The sequence below is a fragment of the Halichoerus grypus genome, chromosome 10, assembly GCF_964656455.1.
Source record: "Halichoerus grypus chromosome 10, mHalGry1.hap1.1, whole genome shotgun sequence".
Taxonomy (NCBI): domain Eukaryota; kingdom Metazoa; phylum Chordata; class Mammalia; order Carnivora; family Phocidae; genus Halichoerus; species Halichoerus grypus.
Window position 1 is genome coordinate 98,109,101 of NC_135721.1, and position 11,791 is coordinate 98,120,891.

The window sequence follows — 11,791 nt, forward strand, 5'->3', positions numbered from 1 at the left end:
TAGTCTCTTTTCCATTTTCAGAATTTTTATGGGGGGCCATATCTTTTATTTCTTATAGCCATTTCTAAATTTTAAAAAGCAAATTAAGAAAGTATTCTGTCTTCCACACTTCTTGATAATTTACTTGAGCTATGTCATGAAGAGTTCCCCTAAACTGCATGTGAGTGTGCATGTGTCTGTGTTCCTTGCATATGATTCCAAAAATGGGGGCCCCCACAATTGATAATAAACCCCAGTATTATTGATTTAAATGTATTACTACCAAAGCATTGAATGAATGTGCACTTTCTAGTAGAATCCATATTAGAACATCTTGTCTTCCCTAAATCTGGTGATAAATTGCTTACAGAAATGTGACATACCATTTTAAAAAAATCTTTTGAGTTATTCGTGATGCATGAAATATAAAAAATAAGTAGACAAAATAAGTTTTTCCCTCAATAAAAAAAACCTCTATTTTATTATATATTAAGAAACATATAGTATTAGCACTAAAAGATCCCTACAGTCTGGGATATTTCTGGACAAACTTCAGGATTTGTTTTCAGCACTACAACAGGGATTGTTAGCAGCCTCAGCTAATTTTTCCCAAGCTAATACACGGGACATGCTGTTCTGGAGATGGAGAAGAGACAATGAAGGACCCAGGTGCACAGGGGACTCACACCGTGGATCATTTAAGAGAGGAGCACTGTCTCTAAAAGCCCACCATGTTTGTTTGTGGTTCAAATACACACCGTATCTCTTTTTGCGGAAATTTCAAGGCATTTTACAATACTGAGATTTCCTAAAATTGATGCAGTAAAGAGGTATTTTTGTCCAAAATTTCCTGAAATCATGGGGCACCTGGCTGGCTCAGTTGGTGGAGCATGCAACTCTTGATCTCTGCGTTGTGAGTTCGAGCCCCATGTTGGACTTAGAGATTACTTAAAAGTAAAATCTTTTAAAAAATTTCCTCAAATCATTTGATCATGGAATTGTGGAATCTTTTTGTTTGTTGCTGTTGGTTTGGGATGGAAGAGGAGGTGATTGTTGGTAGAAATGAGACTATTTTATCTCACAGGACACACACTAGTGACACTAGTGGATGGACTAAAGGATGGACAGAAGGAAAGAGGGAAGGAGGAATGAAGAAAGGAAGGAAGGTAGGAAATGACATAGGAAAAAAAACGAATGGGCGCCTGGGTGGCTCAGTCGGTTAAGTGTCTGCCTTCGGCTTGGGTCATGATCCCAGGGTCCTGGGATTGAGTCCTGAGTTGGGCTCCCTGCTCAGCGGGGAGTCTGCTTCTCCCTCTCCCCTACCCCCTGTCGTTCTCTCTCTCTCTCCCCCCCTCAAATAAAAATAAATTTAAAAAAGGAAAGAAAATGAATAAGGTCTATGATTTTAAATTTATGATTCTAAACCCAAGAATGCTCTGACATCAGAAAGGTTTTTTTTCCTCCCCAAATTGGTAGAGTCTCATTAGGTGGCAAATCTTGACCAGAAGTGACATGAGGTTATTTATAATCTTTACTGATCCCTCCCAGTGAGAATATTCCTATGTTTTGCTGCAGAAATATTGTGGTTAATGATGATGGGGTTTCCCCTCAGACCCTGATGGGGTGTCACATAATCTAGGCTCACGGCATCATGGTACCTTTTCCAAATCTGAAACATTCTGAATTCAGCTGGTTGGAAGGCATTTTGAGAAGCAACTGTGGATCTGTTTTGCATTCATATTTGTAGAGCTGTTCATACCAGGTAGATTCACTTCCTGGGCTATGACGTGGGGAGAGGGGCTCCTGGGTTTGTTTCAGTGGTTAAGTGTGATGATCCATGCAGAAATCCAACACTCTGGACACAGTATGTGCTTTGAAATGTCCACTACCCTCTTCCCACTTTCTGCTGGCCTGACCCAGCAGGCCCATCCGGTCAGCATCAATGCTTAGTGGTTCCTGCACTTCAGCTGTCCTATGTCAGGAGAGCACTGAGCAGAAGCCAAGATCATGTCTCCATTTGGTCCTCCCCCTGCAGAAACCCTGACATAATTACCGCATACATCAATTCTGCCCACAAGAAGCTATGCCTTGGCTTGTTTTGTTTTCCTTCATACAGCTATAATGATCTCCTCCATGTAAAACATACCATTTTAAATTAAAAAATTAAAAATTCAGAGGCAGATCTCTGCACAAGACAGCGGCACCCTCCGTCAGAGGCCATAGCTTTGGAGCACACCATCATGCCCAGGGCCGTGCACACTGTTAGAAAAAACAGAAATGACAACTCCCTAATCACATGCTCTGTGTGTCTTGCATTCTTTGCAGGTTAGGAATGGGAGGAGTAGATGAAGGCATGGGAAGTAATAACAAAATACTCAAGATGATTTTTTTTTTCTCATACTACAACTTAAGACTTTTAGAGAGAAGACCTTAGTAGGAGTTTGAGAGGTTGATAACAAACCACTCTGAACTTCTTTGGAAGTACGGAGCCAGGCTCAGATGCTAAGAAGTCCTCCACGTCCAGCAAAAAGATGCCAGAGCTGTGGGATTCCTGCTTTAAAAAAAAAAAATCCAGGGTCAAGGTGAAGAAAGGACACGGAGAACAAGGTGAGGCTTGAGGTTTGAGCCTCCGTGAGCTATCTTCTGATCCTCCCTGCAAAGACAACGCTTTTTTTTTTTTTTTAAAGATTTTATTTATTTGACAGAGAGAGACACAGCGAGAGAGGGAACACAAGCAGGGGGAGTGGTAGAGGGAGAAGCAGGCTCCCCGCTGAGCAGGGAGCCCGATGCGGCGCTCCATCCCAGGATCCTGGGACCATGACCTGAGCCAAAGGCAGACGCTTAACAACTGAGCCACCCAGGTGCCCCTGCAAAGACAACTCTTAGGTAGTGTACCTCTCCACCCTCTGGCCTCAGCTTCTGTTTCTGTTTGGTGTAAAATTGTTTATTCAAAAGATCTTTATTGAGCCCCTGCAATGTTCCAGGCACTGTTCTAGACACAGAGGAGATCACAGGGAACACAGCAGACAGCTCTGTCCTTGCTCTCGGCAGCAGGTCAGGCATGAGCATCTGACAACTTACATCTTGGGATGCTAAGCCAGGCAAGGGCTTCTGCTGACTATGAACACCTTTTGTCCCCATTTCTTAGGGTCTTGGGTACCAGATCTATCCCTGTGTCTGTCTTACTAGTTGTAGTGGAGATGGCTAGCTGGCCATGAAAATTTGTTCCCCACCTCCTTAGCAACGCAGCTGGAGCTGGGAGGTGGATACCCAGCCAGCCTCTTTATAACCCAGCTCAGTGTGGACTTGCGAGTACTTCTAGCCAATGGAATGTAAGTGGAGGTGTTGTGAACCATTTCAAGGTCAATGCTTTTAAGAAGTGGCTGTACCTACTCATACTTGCTTTTCTTTCAACAAAGACCCTAGGGGGTAGATATTTGTCCTTGAATCACCATAGTGAGGACAGCCACTTGCCCCGGTGAATAAGTAAATTGCTACTCTACTTTATTTGCTGCATTTGGGGGTGTATTTGTTGCAGGTCTTTAGCCTATCTTAAGTAATACACATCTCTTAGGTCTTATTTGAGAGCGTATCTCCGTATCTCTCTTCCAAGTTCGTTTTTAACTCTCAGGAATCCTTTGTCTTTCCTACCTTTTAGTCTAGTTATCCTGATTCCTTCTAATTCTTTCTGCATTTTGTTGTTGTTGTATGTCTCTACTCCTCTTGGGACATTTTACATTATATTTCTTCCTCTTCTTTTTTTTTTTTTTTGATCATAATTCTGACAGTTACTTAAACCCCATTCTTTTTTAAAAAAAAAAGATTTTATTTGTTTTATTAGAGAGAGAGAGAGAGAGAGAGCATGAGCCAGGGGGAGGAGCAGAGGGAGAGGGAGAAGCAGACTCCCCACTCAGCAGGGAGCCCGATGCGGGGCTCAATCCCAGGACCTTGGGATCATGACCTGAACCGAAGGCAGACACTCAACCAACTGAGCCACCCAGGAGCCCCTAAACCCCATTGTGATGCACCTGTCTAATGAATGATTACCTTAATATATAAAGATCTCCTTGGGGAGCCTGAGTGGCTCAGAAAAATGAGAAAAGTATATAAATAGGTGCTTCACAGAAAAAGTAAATGCAAATAGGGCTTACATGAAAAAGTACTACTTTACTAAAATAAGAGAAATGTGAATAAAATTTGAGATATTTTTTCAAGTATTACCCTGGAAAAGATAAAGAGTATATTAATAATACAGTATTGGGGCGCCTGGGTGGCTCAGTCGTTAAGCGTCTGCCTTCAGCTCAGGTCATAGTCCCAGGGTCCTGGGATTGCGCCCCGCATCAGGCTCCCTGCTCGGTGGGAAGCCTGCTTCTCTCCTTCTCCCCCTGCTTGTGTTCCCTCCCTTGCTATGTCTCTGTCAAATAAATAAAATCTTTTAAAAAATAAAATAAAAAAATAATAATACACTATTGACAAGAATGTGGGGACATAGGCACCCTCATATAGAGCTATAGGGAGTGTAAATTAGTACATGTTCAAAGAGCAATTTGGCAATATCTAACAGAATTGCAAATGCACTTCACATTTTGCCTAGCTAATCAATTTATAGGAAGTTATCTTACAGATACTTTTATGGGTACAAACTTATGCATGGTCAAACTTATTTATTGCATTGCCATAATTGTAAAATATGTCTATATAACCAAGAGGTTATCATTGAGGGACTGGTTAAATTATGGTAGGTCCATGAATAGGAATATTTAGAGCCTTAAGAAATAGAAAGATCTTTATGCCCAGATAGGGTTATATTAAGTGGAAAAAAAAGTAGAGAATAGTGTCTAGTACACTATTCTTTGGGTAAAAACACACATACATAAATATATGTGGTAATATAATATATATGTTATAGGTGCATATACATGGTCATATACTATATATATGATTGTGCATTTATATGTATATTTGCCCATATAATATATATACAATATATATTACACACTATATACATATGCACACACATATATGTATATACACATATGTAGTATACACATATATATACACACATACACACACACAGATTCATAGAGGATATATTTGGGAAGCTGCGCAAAAACTGGTCACATTCTTTGCTATGTGGAGGAAAATTAGGTAGATGTGGGCAGAAGAAGGATGGAAACTTTTCACAGAATATATATTTCTAATTTTGAACCAAAAAATAAGAAATCTACTCAAAAAGGAAATAAAAGTATTTCCTAAACCTCTTATCTTTCTGTTACAACTATTTACTCAACTAGAGTCATTATTTGGGCTGGGACCTTGGTTCTTGAACATTTTGGGAATTATGGTCACTTTTACAGATCTGCTGAGATCCATGGATGAAGAATGTACACAATTTCATATTCAATCCCAGGGTATCCATGGACCTCTTCAGCTCAGTTACAAACTCCAGGTTAATAACTCCTGTTAAAAAAAAAAAAACAAAAACGGGGCGCCTGGGTGGCTCAGTCGTTAAGTGTCTGCCGTCAGCTCAGGTCATGATCCCAGGGTCCTGGGATCAAGCCCCGCATTGGGCTCCCTGCTCCACGGGAAGCCTGCTTCTCTCTCTCCCGCTTCCCCTGCTTGTATTCCCTCTCTCGCTGTCTCTCTCTCTGTCGAATAAATAAATAAGATCTTTAAAAAAAAAACCAAAACCAAAACCAAACAAACAAAAAGCAGGTAAACAATGGAAGGCAAAGGAGAGGATCTTATGTCTCTATTTCTCTTGTCTTTCCATCTTCAAAACTGTCCCACCATGTTTATCTCATTGTTCTTTGTTTTAAAACACCCACCCTTCTTTATACCTAATTTTCTGGATTTCTTTGTGATTCTCCTTTAGAAAGAAGCCTTAAAAAATTATACAAGTTCTGTGATTATGTTTTTAAAAAGACTTCCTCTTAATTTCCTACCTCTTCTTGGAAATTGATTTCCCCTTGACACACTTTCAGAAACACACTTTTGCTCACCCCTGGGGCTCACTTTTGAACAACTGTTCTTTTTCCTGTCCTTGAACTCATTTAATATAAGCCTTGTGTCCCTCTTTACTTTGCTATTAGTATGCTCACTGTAACGCAAATTTGGAAAAAAGTTTCTTAAAACGAAGCCCCAAGAACCAGCGTTTAAATTCCTCCCACTAAAAAAAAAAATAAAATAAATTCCTCCTACCTTTGTAAAATTATAGACTAATTAGAGAGACTCTTTATTCTCATCATCCAATACTCATAGAATCCCTCCTGTGATAGGAAAAAAAAAAAAAAAAAAAAAAAAACACTCAGCTGCGTCCCTCCCCCAAGAATTGCCCTTGACTGACTAAAACCCTTCCTTTGGGGCAGTCCAGTTACTGCTTCGTGCCAGACGTACAAATGGCTGGCCCCTTGCCTCCCTCAGTTCCCAGTAACTTGGAAAATCTGTCTGAGCTCTAGAGTGCTTTGTAGGCTGGGATGAGGCTAAGGTTGTGACTTCAGGACAGCCCAACTCCTCCCTCTGCCCAACTCAGCTTCCCTCACTTCCTCCCGGATGCTGTCCCAAGAGACCCCTGCAACAACCACCGGCACCTAATTCCCCATCTCAGAGTCTCTTGCCTAGGGAACGCAGGACTCTAAAACTCTCAGACATCGAGTCATTCTAGAAAACTGCTTCCATGGTAGCTAATAGTGCAACGAACATCAGTTGTTTTTACCAGCACAGCATCCTTACCCCTCTTCTCATATCAGCCTCAGGTTATGCCCACAACCCTTCCTCTCTGCTCATGCTACAGTGGAGCTGAGTCCACCCCAATCCCCAGACCCCCGAGGGGGTATGTGACTTAGGCCTAGCCAATCAGAGCAGCGAATTGCCTTGGCCACTGTGATTGGTTGGGAATGGCACATGACCACAGCTAGGCCAATAAGAACCCTTCCTAGGATTTATGCTTCAACCATTGGGATGAAAAAGCCCTCTTTGTCCTGGAGTGCCAAACTGACTGGCTGAAAGAAAATTTCAGAGGAGAGCTGGATGAAAAGATGCCTTGGTGACATCATTTCACCATGTGAATCCACCTATTTCTCAACTCAGATCAATTATAAAGTTTCACTTGGGGAGTTAATGCATTCTGTTATTTGCTTAAGCTCATTTGAGTGGGTTTCTCTTATTTGAGACCAAAAGAATCCTGTCTGATTCAGAGGGTTTATCTTTTAATTGCCCTCGATTAATAATTATAATAATAAAACAACAATAACGAACATTTCGAGTTAAGCTTTTTTCCGAGATGTATCCTTTCCTGCTTCTTAAACAGAGCTCCAGAACTTAACTTTTTTCCTGAATGCCTCTGGGACATTCCTTGTCATACTTCTGGCATCTTACACTAAGACTTGGCCTATAGGGCTTGTTGAGTTCTCATGTCTAATTAGTTTGAATTAAAAATCTCTTCTGTTACTGGGGCGCCTGGGTGGCTCAATGGTTAAGCCACCGACTCTTGGTTTTGGCTCAGGTCATGATCTCAGGGTTGTGAGATCAAACCCCACATTGGGCTCTGTGCTGGGTGTGGAGCCTGCTTAAGATTCTCTCTCTCCCTCTCCTTCTGTACCACGCCCCCACCCTAAGAAAAATCTATTCCATTACTGCCAGGGTGTTGTTCTCTGCCACTTCTCTCTGCTGCCACTATCAGTGCTTCTAGCAACCCTTCTCCTCCTCCTTGATTGCAGTTTTGACTTAGAAATCTGATCTCTGAGTTTATTTGAACTGTGTGTAAAGTGAACAGAGGTTTTGAGCAAATGCCTGATAGGCTCTCCTGTGCTTTAAGTGTGTAAGGTTTTGATATGTGGACATTGGACATTCAATGGCATTTTATGATTTTTATACTTGTCGTGATATAGGTTTCCAATCAGGAAATGTATGGGCTAGGAGACTTCCATATGGGCAAGATGTGATATTCATCCATGCAATCAGAAAATTTGGTTGGTAGAGGGTAGCCTCCATCTGGCATATTGTTCTATCCTGAAAATAATGTTCTCAAATGAATGCATTCCCCATGAATCAGTGACTTCTTGAGTCGAGAAAACTAGAATGAAGCCTACAGTAAATGGGTCCATACATACATGCATACAAACCCAACTAGCATGTATGCCCAGTGATTTTTCACTTCTATGGGTGTATGGTGTGCTATCCTGGTTACTGATCTTCCTGGGTAATCTGTACATGTCCAGAGATGAAAGTGGAATTTCTAGCATTAAGTTGATGTCTCAGCTTGATTCCAGTTGTGTTTGTCTCGTGAACTTGACTTAGAGCAGCCGGGATCTGATGCACTGACTTATACCTCTAGCACCAATGACAGAGTCTGGGAGCCTATAAGCAGGAAGAGGCACATAGACGGGGAAAGGGGACATTTGCTTCTGTGTTCCCCTGTTTCTGGAGAGCAAAGAGCAGATCTAGAAGGGAGGAAAACGTTCCCAAGAGGGGAGGAAATCTGACAGCCTCAGGTAGTCCAACACCCTCAATTAGCATGGAAATAGCACGCATTAGTTTTGCACAAAGAGAACTACTTTTGCCAATCACTTCAGCTCCTCTTTATCGCTTTCGAGTATGTTTATTTTGATGGCTTTTTATTTATTCTTTTTTTTTTTTCCAGTGGTACATCAGAAATATGGCCCTGTCTGGAGACAGTACACAACTTGACGCTTTCCACCGCCCTTCCAATCAGGAGCAACTACAGCTGTCGGGGGAGCACTGAAAAAATGTCAATTAGCTATAAAAGTTCCACAAACAAGCATTATGTCTTCCTCTTATGAGTCCCTGGGTGCAGCTCAAAATTGAGGAATAATGTCCGCAGTTACAAATGGTTGTTGGGGGCCCCAGCACTGTCTTTTCCCATTAATAATGGCTTTGGCGCTGGTGCTGGAGTCATGGCATGTGTGTGTGGGCGCCCAGGCAGCTGCAGGGTATTTGTGTTACAAATAGCTACAGCTCCCATCACATTGATGGGGAGGGGCCGCGACCCCGGGTCCCTCTAGGCGCATCACCGGTGGCAAGTTCATCCCTCGGGGGAATGGGGACGCGAGCCGCGTCCAGCCTCCCGTCTCTGCGGGTGCTGGCTGCTTCTCTCTGGGCTGTGCCTGCGAATCACATCAGGATTGCTCTGGCTCGGAGGGGGAATGAGAGAGCAGTCTGCCTTCTGGTGTCACCCTCTGTGACTGTCCCGGAGCGGCCCCACGTGGCCTTTATTTATGGACAAGCATGCTGTCCTCTAGGCTAAAAAAGCAGAGCAAGTCTCTCCCGCAAGTGAAAGCCGGCATGTGGGGCCAGTGGATGGGGCCTGTCTTGACATGTGAAGTGTAATAAATCCTTATTTATGAAAACAGGCAGCTGGCCCAAGCACTGTAGATTGTCAATTTGATTTTTTTTTAAGTGTTGCATTAAAATATTATTTAATCTTGACTACTGAGGTTTTTGGCACCCCCTTAAATCTTGTGCCTGAGGTCAGTGACTCATTCTCCTCACCCTGGTCCCAGCTCTGCCTTTTAGCCAGAGAGGCCGTGGACATGGGTCCTTCCACAGGGGCTCACCTGTGTGTTTCGAGGAAATGACTATCCCACTTAGCAGACCTGGGGAAGAAAGATCTGGCAGTGCCCTGCATGGAGACGGCGTCTGGAAAGAGCGTGAAGACAAACCCTGGTTTCAATTCTTGTTCCACAGCTGTGTGACCTTCCGAAATCATCCAACTTCTCTGAGCCTCAGGCTTCCCATCTGAGACGCTGAAATAATGATTTTGACCTCGAAGTAGGGCTGCGGAGATGAAATGAGGTATGTCAGGTGGCTGGCACTTGGTAAATGGCACTTCACCAAATGTTTGCAGAGTGAATAATCAATGCACAAGATGTTGGTTGAAGGACCGGAGGGTTTTATATCATCGGATTGCCTTCAGCCCAGTGGGACCTTCTTTTGTCATTTCGTTTTCTACATCAGGTTTTCATGATTTCTGCACATGTTTACGTTCTGTGCTAGATCCAAGGGTGGGATTCATATATAAATCTTTTCTGTATCCCTCATTATGCTTTGGGCAAGCATCTGATAAGTATTTGTTGCATGAATAGAAAGGTTATTTTTTTTTAAAGATTTATTACTTATTTGAGAGAGAACAGGAGTAGGAGGCATGGGGTGGGGGGGAAGGAAAGAATCTCAAGCACACTCCCCACTGAGCACAGAGCCCAATGCGGGGCTTGATCCCATGACCCTGAGATCATGACCTGTGCTGAAATCAAGAGTCAGACACAACTGATTGAGCCACCCAGGCACCCTGGAAAGAAAGCTCATTAATGAACAGTGGTATGAATATATATAAAACCAGGGAGTGTGGTTCTGCATAGGTGACCCGAGCCATTTACCATACTGTCAGCTCCGGGACTCTTAGGAGGGTTGGACTCAAAGCAGGTAAGTCCAGGGACCTTGAATGCTACAGCGACCCCAGTGATTCCCAAGTGGAGAGTCATATGCATAGATCCTTGGTCCTTGTCCCTCTAAGTGGGGGAGGCAGGGAGAAGAGAATTTAATGCTTTTGCTGTTTCCAGGGTTGGCCAATGGAGATTCAGTTAATTCATAACCGCTCAAGAGTCAGAAAGTTCTGGGTTATCAGGGAAAGACGATGCTGGAGGCTTTTTAGGTAAAAGATGTCGAGAGGTAAGCTTATAAAAATGGGTGACCATGTGATTTATTATTCAAGCTGGGATAATTTTGGAAGTTAAAGGGGATGCTGTTGTAATTATGCTGGAATGAAAGACACCAACCCAAGCTGTTCTGGGCCAAGCAAGACACACATTCACTCTACTTCTAAGATAAACATGCAAAGACCCCTTAGCTCAGCGTTGGAAAGAACGAAGTCATCTGTGCTTCTGCCTGGTGGGCAGCTCTGGTTTCTTTTGGAAGTCTGCCCTTTGCAGCCCACTGCTGTCCGGTGATTGGATAATTGTGCCTCTCTCTGCCCGCTGTGTCCTCTCCTTAGCCAGAAGCCACGGTCCCCAAGAGCTGGGTTACTCACCCATGTCCATAGGCTGGCTTTCCTGTTGCACTTGGGATCTCTGTTTAGAAGAGTGATGTCTTGCAGGAGCCTGAAACATGGAATCAGCAGCGGAGAGGCCCACAAAGGCAGAATACCAAAGAGGTAAACAGTGTGGGACGTGAACTGTCTTCTAGATAAATGACTGGTGTAAGCACCGGAAAAGAAATCTAGGTAGAAAATCACCGAGTCCAATATGTCACCTGAGAGCCTCTCCCTGCACCCAATTTACTATTGAGGAGAGTAAAATCAGGTGCTCAAGTTTATGGACTCCTTCAAATTCATGTCTCTGGCCCACATGCCATCCGTGGATTCCAGACTCGAATATCCCACAGCTTCCTTGACATCTCCACCGACAGAAATATCAGACTCGGCGTGTCCGGGCAGGGCCCCTGAGCACCCCCGTCCTCCCACTCAGCCAACAGCAAGTCCTCCCTGCCGGTGACTCAGACCCCAAATCTTGGCGTTACTTGGGACTCCTCACGTCTTCCTTCACGTATCACCTCGAATCTGTGAGAAAACACTATTCAGAGTACATCCCCGTCTGACCCCTGCCGTTACCTGCTTCAAGCCCCCAGCGTCTCTCATGGGGCCTCTTAGTATTGTTACTGCCTCCTAATTCCTTCCACCTGTACCTGCCTACAGTCTTTTTTTCACTGAAGAGTCAAATCCATCCTTTAAAAGCCTAAGTCAGGCTGTGTCATTCCTCTGCTCAAAACTCCCAAAGCAGTTTCCCATCTTCCTTCAGAC

The 11,791-nt window shown here is 43.4% G+C and overlaps 1 long non-coding RNA gene across 1 annotated transcript; it reads left to right on the top strand.

The window, feature by feature from the left end:
* Positions 1-1,061: 1,061 nt before the first annotated feature.
* LOC118523778 (uncharacterized) lies at positions 1,062-9,479 on the top strand. Its single transcript, XR_004911258.2, has 3 exons — positions 1,062-1,145; positions 2,392-2,586; positions 8,621-9,479. It is a non-coding gene; the product is annotated as an uncharacterized LOC118523778 (long non-coding RNA).
* The last annotated feature ends 2,312 nt before the right edge of the window (positions 9,480-11,791 follow it).